Below are 9314 nucleotides of genomic sequence, written 5' to 3'. Positions count from 1 at the left end.
ATGAAAGGGGCAGTGCTTCCTTTCCTGTTTTTGTTTTGTGATTCTGTCTTCTTTGGATGGGTGGTACTGAAATTAAATTTTGTTATGCTTCTGTACAATAACAAGTATTGTGATTCTTCTGTTTTCTGCTGTATGATATTGTTATATGGTGTAATGTTTTCTGAACATTAAAAAATCAATATTGTCAAAAATGTGAATTTGTTTTCAATTAATTTAACTGTTTAAAAAAAGGTTAAATAACTATGTACATCTATATAGCCACTATGTTGTAACTGTAGGAGACGGATAATATGTGAAAAGATGGAGTTTCTATACCTCCTCCCAGTGCTACTATTGCTGTCTGAAGAAATGCACTACTCTGAAAAGAAAAAAAATACAAGTGGTGTTTTTCTGTAGTTAGCAGTGGAAGGAAACAGAGAACCTTGATTTTTTTCAGATCGTCTCATACTCAGACACAAGAAAGTAACAATTTTAACAAATGGCTGGGTCTTTACCATGGATCCCATGGTAAAGACCGAAGAGGAAACATGGATTCCCCTTCCCATGGGTTCAGCACTTGTGGGAGGAGACAAAGGGGTGCAGTCTACCTTGGTGGTCTCATTCTTGGTTGCAGAAGGTGCTTCCTGGGACATGGAATGCTACCTCTCTGATGCACCAAACAGATGTTTAGAATACTAGATCTGGATGGTGTTGTGAAAGCAGTGCCATAAAGTGATTCTGTGATCCTTCTGAGGGAATTGGATGTCTATGTGGGCAACGACTGATGTACATGGAGGTGTGAGATCAGAAAGAACAGCCTACCTGAACTGAATCTAAATTGTGTCTTTATAATGGACATCTATGTCAATGTTGTTTGTCATGGGATGTCAATAATAAATATTATGGTTCATGGCTTAGTAGCAGGCTACCATAAGCCAAAGGTTGATGACTAATATTACAATATCATGAGACCCGTAGAATTACGTCTTGGACAAAGAGTGTAGAGACAGAGTTGTCAACTCTAGGTAGTAGATTTTGATATGGGAGGAATTCAGAGAGGCTATGAAGAGAGATGTTTGGTTGGCCTCAAGGAAGTTCTGGAAAATCTTTTGGCAAATCAGGAAGTGGAAACTTGGGACTTGTAAGCTTTGTGTGGTTTTGGGGGGAGACTGCAGACCTGGAATAAAAGACATTGCCATATGCTGAAAGGACTACTTTGAGATTCTTCAGTTTTTACACTTTTCCATTTTGGTCTAATTTTTGTGACATTGTGGAATCTGTAATATGTGGTTTAGTATGAATTATGTAAAATTGTAATTATTTCACAACATGGGATGAGCCATATAACCCATATGCTAAAACTGACAAATACATGTTCTTGAAGTCCAATGATTAAAATTGCAGTGTGCAAGATTTCATTTAAACCACTCTGTCCTAATACAGAGAATAGTATCACACAGACCAGTAACAATAAAAATGCAAGTGTGTTTGTTGAGTTTCTAGAATATATCTATTTGTAGCCAATTAAATAGTATGACACCTATTTAATTGGTATCATACTATTTCATTACAGATATTTTGACAGTACAGGCTCTTACTATAAAAAATAGTATCACATGGTAGGAATATATGTCATTAAAAGCCTCACTGGATCCATAGTGAAACAGGCTCTGCTCCAGTCCAGAGAAGCACCAAGCCTCCTCAGCTGGTGATAAATCTCTTCTCCTTTCCTGGGACATAGGAGAAGAGGTCAGGGGGACAGAAGCAAACACTGAGCACATCATTCAACCAAATTGGGTAACACTTTATTTGAAGGGATGGCAACAAAGGTGACACAACACCTGCCATGAACATGAAGCAGTCTTCATAAATGTTTATAACTGTTGTCATTAACTGTCATTCAGTAAATAACGACACTTTAATGCAAAGTTGAAATTGTTTAAAATGTCTTTGTTATCACAACTTGACACTAACCAAGAAATCATATGTTCTATATATATTATGACATGCAGTAATTATCAAACTTTAAAAAGTTATGTAGCTTTATGTGTTAATGTTAAATTACTGTGTCATTTGTTGTCAGTCTTGACTTTTTTCATCTAATTAATCCTACAGTATTCCAGCAAGGTGTCTACAAAGCGCTTATGAACTTTGCATTTGAAACATGACATTATTTAAGGCTGTTTCGCCATCTCTACCAGACAGAGGCAGCAGTGCACCAACTTGCATGTAGACTGCCAAAAATATGCAATAGTCTTTATGGCTCTCAGTCTGACCCTGAGATCTGACAGGGCCAGACAGAAAGGTCAGGAACTGCCTGATCTAGATTTGGATTCACTGGCTCTGACCCTGTCCTGTCTGACTGTGAAAAAGCCGATCCTGTCATGTTCCGTGTTTCTGTGTGTTTATTTTTGAGTTTCTGTGTAGTCCTGTTCCCTGTGAGTCTGTCTCTGCGTCTTCCCCGTTGATTGTTTCCCAGGTGTGTCTCATTCCCTTGATTACCCCGTGTGTATTTAAACCCACCTGTTGTCTGTGTTCCTCGTCGGATCCTTGTCTAAGTTAGGTCTTACGTCTTGCGTTCGCTCTAGTAGAACTGTTAAGTCCTGGAAAGCGTTAGCTCTCGTTTCCAGTCCTGTGTGTCAGTTGCTACCGGTATTTGGCTGTGTGCCCGTCTCTCTGCCGTGCTGCCTGTTTTGGACTGTTTCGAGCATCATCTTTATTAAAACCATCATATTCGTACATCCTGGGTCCGCCTGCGTCATCTCCTCACCACCTCAACCACACTTCATGACAGATCCCTCAATAAACACAGGTTCTGAACTCACTGCTCCAGTCCCTGCGTCCATCTATATCTGAACCATGTCAGACGTAGGAGTTAGAGTCATCATACACTTTGTTATTACAGCTGTATGACATCCTGACTTAACAGTTAACCAGTCAGACCATCATCAAGGAACAGGAAGACAATTTTTGAACGGGGAGTGTTTTGCAGCTTATGTTAGGGCCAGCAATGCAAACAAAATAAAATATCTGGGTTTATCTGAGTTCATCTGAAGCAGAACCTCAAAGTTCTCCTTTGTGTCACTGCAAACATCAGCAAAGAGTTGACCACAGTTGCTGCATGGTCACGCTACGCTCACATTAGCGAGGAACAAACTATGTAATGGAAAAGCTCACTACTTGAGGTAAAACCGAATCAGATATTAAAAAGTGCCTTTAATTATAACAGTCATAAACATTCATGAAGACTTCATGTTCATGTCAGGTATTCTGTCATGTTTATGACAGTGTCATGTCAAACTTATACACACCCCTTCAAAGTAACTGTTACCCCAAATTGGTTTGAAGAAATATCAAAAAGTAAAATTTACTCATTTTTCCATTTCCAGACTTCCTGTAAGAATTCTTCTCCAGAAAAGACAAAAAACAAAGATATAGCAAACATGGTCATGGTTTATAATATAATGAGTTAATATGTCAAGCCAAATTATGAAATGTGTGCAGATCAGCACTGGCTGAACTTCTTTCTAGAATTTTGCAGGGAGTCATCAGGTCTCAGAGTTTTGCCAGTGGGAATATTTTCCCAGGCATCATGGGGTTCTGTTGTTGTTTAAGGAAACCCTGAACCATTAACTGCTATCAATTCATTTTAGAAAAATATACTTTATTTTCAAATTTCACCTGTGTCAGAAGCAGAAGGGTCAAAGTTGTTTTAGTCAAGATTTTGTTGAAATCTATAGAAATACGACATTTTCAGGGCCCTGTACTGATTTAACGTTGTTGCCCAGTGGTAGTCAAAATTATTATTACATTTTCCTTTATTCTTTTTCAAGTGATTTATTAAAAAAAAACAGTTTCTTGTAGTTTTATTTCAATTGCCTCTTTATTGTTTTCATAGTAATTGTGTCTCACACGATGAATATTCCTGCCTCCTAGACAGCACAAGGAGGGATATAGAGGTAACAATTTATTTCAAAGAATATTGTCTCAACAGAAATCTTGGAAAAATCATACAACCTTTGACCTATTGGACAAACTGAAGTACACCAAGAGATATCATAACAGGGAGATAATGTTCCAATTTAAAACACATAAACAACTTCAATAACTTCTATAAGTTTGTCTTAGGGTGCCAAGACATTTGTAAGGCTTTGACTCAATCAAAACACAATGTAATGCTTTATTCAAAATTGGAGAAAATATGGAACATTTGTGACCTTTCCTAGATGTGTCCAGGATACCACATACAAGTATTAGTTGCTTTTGTAAATATCATCATATTTATGTTTATATTCTATACATTTGTTGTTGGATTTTATCTTAATGTACATGTTCAGTGACAAATTCTAATTCTATTCTTAAAATCACCTGACAAACTCCATGCGACAACTGCTAAGACACGGAAAGTCTCCAGGCTGCAGACAAACAGTCTTGCTTCTACTAGCACTACTGCCACTTCAATATTTGAAATTTCCTCCATTTTCTCAGCCTCAGAGTCTACTTCTTGTTACAGATTGGATGGAGTGGAGACTACAAACTGTACTAGTAGCGCGGCGTCTTAAGGAACATGAGCAAAGCCTACATTTACAGTCAAAAAAGACAAAAACAACTCTTTATTTTTTAAAAACACCAAAATGATCTATAAAATGATGTCAGTCTTTGTCATAAATCTAAGTTTAAGTTAATTTTCAGTCCATCACACAGGCCTATGCCATAGGAAAAAAAAAAAAAAAAGACAAAGTTGTCATACCTGAGTTGCAATTCCAGCATGGTCACATCCAAACACCCACAAAACTTTGTGACCCTGCAACCTTCTAGCAAATGACAAAATGAAAACTTTTCAAAAATATTTTTGATAAATGTTAAGCATCAGATTGTTAATGAAACCTGTTTTTGACTGTTACCATTGAATCAGAGCGTCATGTACAGCTACAGTTAGAGCATGACCCTGATGAAGAGTACCGGTCATGTTTGGCGGAAGAATACATAAAGAAAATGTCTGATCCACACGATGAGGCAATCTCTCCTGACCAATTTGAACACATCATAGATAAAATTAATAACAAAGATGAATGAATGTATTAACAGGCAGAAATCCAAAACTCCAATATCACCAAAATACAAAGTTAGTTGGATCATTTGTTGTTGTGAGATGATACTGAACAACCTAAATTTATGATTGGCATGTGTTTCTTAGCAGTGTCTCTGTGGATACAATAAAGTCTTAGTGAATAGATTCGAATTACACATGTGGACAAAATTGTTGGTACTCCTTGGTTAATGAAAGAAAAACCCAATGGTCCGAGATAATAATGAATAAAAATTTTATGAAAATGATCAAATGAAAGTCAGACATTGCTTTTCAAACATGCTTCAATAGAATTACGTTAAAAAATAAACTCATGAAACAGGGCTGGACAAAAATGATGGCACCCCTGAAAAAAATGTGACCAAAGCAACATGTTAAATCAAGACATGGCCATGAATTAACGGGTTTTTATTTCATTAACCGAGGGGTACCAACAATTTTGTCCGTGTGTATACTCAAAACAAAACCTACATTTGCACCTAAACTGTCACAATATCATTTAGACAGACTTGTAGTGTAAAGAAACTACAAAAATCTCAAGTTTAATCATGCTTGTCTATAACCATTGGGCTTGCAAAGTGCTGCATAAAATTGTTTTTGTCATAAACAAGGAGTGAGTGTGAAAATTTGTTCAGTAACATGCCAAATATAAAACAAGCGTCCTTGTGAGTGTTATATGTAGGATTTTTTTTCCAGAGGAATATTGTGTGGTCATCCAATATTGACTCATACTTTGCCTGTCTGGCCAATATTTGGAAGGAAAATCAGATTTCCTGAAAAGAAAAAAAAGTAACTTATCAGAAAGTATTTTAATATGTTTATGAGGTATCTGGATTGTTCTTGGTGGGACTGAGCTTTTATTTTTCAAAGTATCTTCAGCAAATATATGACATGGACTTGTGTTTTTACTTACTCTTCCCAAAACCCCTTTTTTTGTTGTTGTTCAAGTCTATTTGATCATGGTCACATAACATCAATGTGTACTGGCAGGACTATTAAGGAAATTGTGTTTTTCAATTAAAATAAACTGCGGTCTAACAGTAAATACAACCCCTTAATTCACAGGATAAGTTACTAAGTAAGGCATTGCTTGACGTTACTTCACTACATGAAAAATTTAATTACACATGCATTTTCTAAATACCCAGTCACAGTTAATAATACTTCTGATAATTACTTTGTTGTACAATAGAATTTTAACTTCTAACTGAAAAATGTTTGAAGATGCTGTGAGCATAGATCAAAAATTGGTGCAATATTGTACTGTACTTGGGCTTGCTTAGATATATAATTATTTTATATCCTATTAGCCATTTGTATCCCTTTCTTTGTCCCAGCAGGTGTTTGAGCCGTGTGTGCTATTTTCTGTTTTTCACTCCAGTTTAATGTTTGATCTCCAACTTTCTGAAAGCAAAAACATGTATTCAGCAGCTCCTGTTCCAATAGATAGATTTATAGATAGATTCGGACAAAGGGGCTGCACAGTGGCGCAGTTGGTAGCACTGTTGCTTTGCAGCAAGAAGGTTGTGGGTTTGAATCCTGGCCTGGGGTCTTTCTGCATGGAGTCTGTATGTTCTCCCTATGCATGTGTGGGTTCTCTCCAGGTTCTCTGCCTTCCTCCCACAGTCAACACTGTCAGGTTAATTGGTTTCTCTAAATTGTCCCTAGGTGTGAGTGTGTGTGCATGGTTGTTTGTCCTGTCTGTCTCTGTGTTGCCCTGCGACAGACTGGTGACCTGTCAAGGTTGGATCCCGTCTCTCGCCTGGAATGTTAGCTGGAGATGGGCACCAGCAACCCTCCCGACCCTAATAAGGACAAGGGTGTATAGAAAATGGATGGATGGATAGATTCACAGAAAGCACGGATATCTTGCTCTAATCACTATCAAGTGAAAATGCTTTTATAAAGTAGTTTTAGTTTATTTTTCTGGTCTGTATGTATGCAAGTTTTGCAATAACACAATGCTACAAAGGAATGAAGCCACCAATGACATTCGAGAAGCAACTGTATTTTGAAAAGGGGTATAAAGCAATTTCTTGACAATTTGAAGTCTATCGTTTTACACCTAGAAAGAAAATAATTAAGACTGTGGCCATACTTCCCACGAGTGTCCCAGATACTGCTAGGTAGTGGCACTTTTGACTTCTTCTAATCTATGTTTTTTAATTTATGTCTTGGGCACACCTGGTTCTCATTGCCATTCATTACACCTGCCTTAGGTGAATAATTTAACCTTCAGTGAAGGTTAAATTTACTGAAGCCAATGGTTTTTCAGTTGCAGCATAAATAAAGTCGAGTCATCTTGATTCCTGTATCCTCCCTACCTGGTGCCTTCTGCATTTTGGATCCTGCTCTCAATATCCATTACATGACTAAGATTTTAGATTCAGAATACTTTAATAACTCCAATGGACAAATCATCAGTGAACTAAAAGTCCATACATACACCTCTAACAAGCATCTCTTAACTAGAGAGTAGCTATCTCTGTACAGCTACCTCATATTAGTGCCACTAAGGGTGCTTCCACAAACTGCTAAATCATTGGGACGCAACTTGTCTATTAGCATTGACCAAATTTAATCTGTTGTGCATTTTATGCACTTAAAGTTAGTTTTCTGACTATTTAAAATGTTGATAGACCAGATATTTATATTTCATCCCATGAAATATACTTTATAAAGTCTTTGCTTTTTAGTATGATTGTAAGCTTCTTCCTTTGTATTTTGATATTTCCCCAATAAAATTGTACCTGAAAAAGGTCGTTTTTACTGAGTTGATTGAATGATTTGAAAAATCTAATGTTTGTCTTATTAACCTTGATATCTGGTCTCTTTTGTTTTGTTGATTGTTCATTTTATAGATAATAATAATGTTGCAGAAGTTCAGTCAGTGTGCTTAGTATACTTGGCTTACATTATGTTGAGCTGACAGAATAGTCTTTTCCCGTCCTTGCCTGCGTCTGCGTTTTTGGACTTGTGGCCGGGGCTGAGCAGAAGGGACAGGGCGGGAAGGTTCTGGGGGCTTGCTGGACCACAGTTTGGTGGCCGTCTTTGCTACCAGCCTCGCCTTTGGACAATGACCTTTAGTCCACATCCTCAGCTACGAAACACCCTAGATATGAAAAATATAAAGGCACAACCTAATTAATTCTAACGTAAGTTTCATTGTTTAGAGTTTAGGATTTTTAGTTAATATACACGGAATTAAGGTCACATATTTAACTTCGTGAATGTATGTATTTTCAAAGTACACTATTTAACTTAACTGACTTATTGTAATACCCCCTTCAACCTCCTTAAAAAACGTCTGAAATAGTAGAGCTAAATATAAATCAATATCATAAGGCTTCTTCTTCAAACTTTCAAACTTTCAATTGCAAATGTAATAAATACCCTCAAACTCTGTCAGTTCACGCCACTGGAATCAGATTGACGGGCTGCTTTTACCTAACGGACTGAAAGGAAGTCCGTCAGTTAATATCTTCCGCAGCTTCTGCCGCAAACAGGAACCATAGACAGGAACTGCCATTATTATTATTATTATTATTATTATTATTATTATTATTATTATTATTATTATTATTATTATTATTATTATTATTATTGCTTCTTTATTTGTTTCAGTAAAAAAAACAACTACACATAATTGTTAACATATCACAAAATTTGGCAAGGGGAGCATAAATTAAAACATAGGAAGAAGAAAATAACAGTCACAATATTCTTGCACAAAGAAAATAACAGTACAAATTGTGGCATATGTGCCAGAGTGTCTCGTGTTAAACTAAATTAAAACAATAAATTGTCCAAAATTCCAAGTTGGGTGTAAACCCATATAATTGTTAACTCTTGAAAATAAAATTGAAGAATGTAATTCCAAACATAATTCATGGCTCCAAATAAACCTATTTTAAGACCAACTTACCCATCAAAAATGGAAAATTTGTCGAGATTAGTATATTCAACTTGTAGCATTGCTGTCTCAAATAGATTAATTACAACTATCAATCAAATGAACATGAACTTTATTTGGAGAAACAGAGCACACTACCTAAGGAAAGGTTACATGGTCAAAGAAAGTATAGATAGTGGTCTGAAAGTAATTGACTTCGAGAGCCTTATCAGAACTCTTAGGATTAAAAAATTCTCAATTATTTTGGTATTGTGTCCCCAATTATATATTTAACAAATAAATATAGAGTTTTGTTAAATGACTTCATAAGCTGCTACTTCTAGCTGATTTCAG

The 9314-nt window shown here is 36.3% G+C and overlaps 1 protein-coding gene and 1 long non-coding RNA gene across 3 annotated transcripts in view; both read right to left on the bottom strand.

The window, feature by feature from the left end:
* mgat1b (alpha-1,3-mannosyl-glycoprotein 2-beta-N-acetylglucosaminyltransferase b) overlaps nucleotides 1–4782 on the bottom strand; it is a 43587-nt gene extending 38805 nt beyond the window's left edge. Inside the window, exons 1-2 of one of the 2 annotated variants that reach the window (XM_015015229.1) lie at nucleotides 4730–4782; nucleotides 1628–1709 (exon numbers count right to left, since the gene is read on the bottom strand). The gene's annotated coding sequence lies outside the window, so the exon portion shown is untranslated. Of the gene's footprint in view, nucleotides 1–1627; nucleotides 1710–3350; nucleotides 3370–4729 lie in introns of those variants that run through there. The other variant, XM_015015227.1, reaches the window with a different exon arrangement.
* A 1602-nt stretch (nucleotides 4783–6384) lies between these two features.
* On the bottom strand, nucleotides 6385–8530 carry LOC106935002 (uncharacterized). The gene is made up of 3 exons (XR_001421816.1): nucleotides 8462–8530; nucleotides 7983–8180; nucleotides 6385–6472 (listed from the first exon to the last, which is right to left on the bottom strand). It is a non-coding gene; the product is annotated as an uncharacterized LOC106935002 (long non-coding RNA).
* Nucleotides 8531–9314: the final 784 nt, after the last annotated feature.

Source organism: Poecilia latipinna, unplaced genomic scaffold, assembly GCF_001443285.1.
Source record: "Poecilia latipinna isolate Pla-1442-1.1 unplaced genomic scaffold, P_latipinna-1.0 Scaffold1893, whole genome shotgun sequence".
NCBI lineage: Eukaryota > Metazoa > Chordata > Actinopteri > Cyprinodontiformes > Poeciliidae > Poecilia > Poecilia latipinna.
This window is presented reverse-complemented; position numbering and strand designations above follow the sequence as displayed.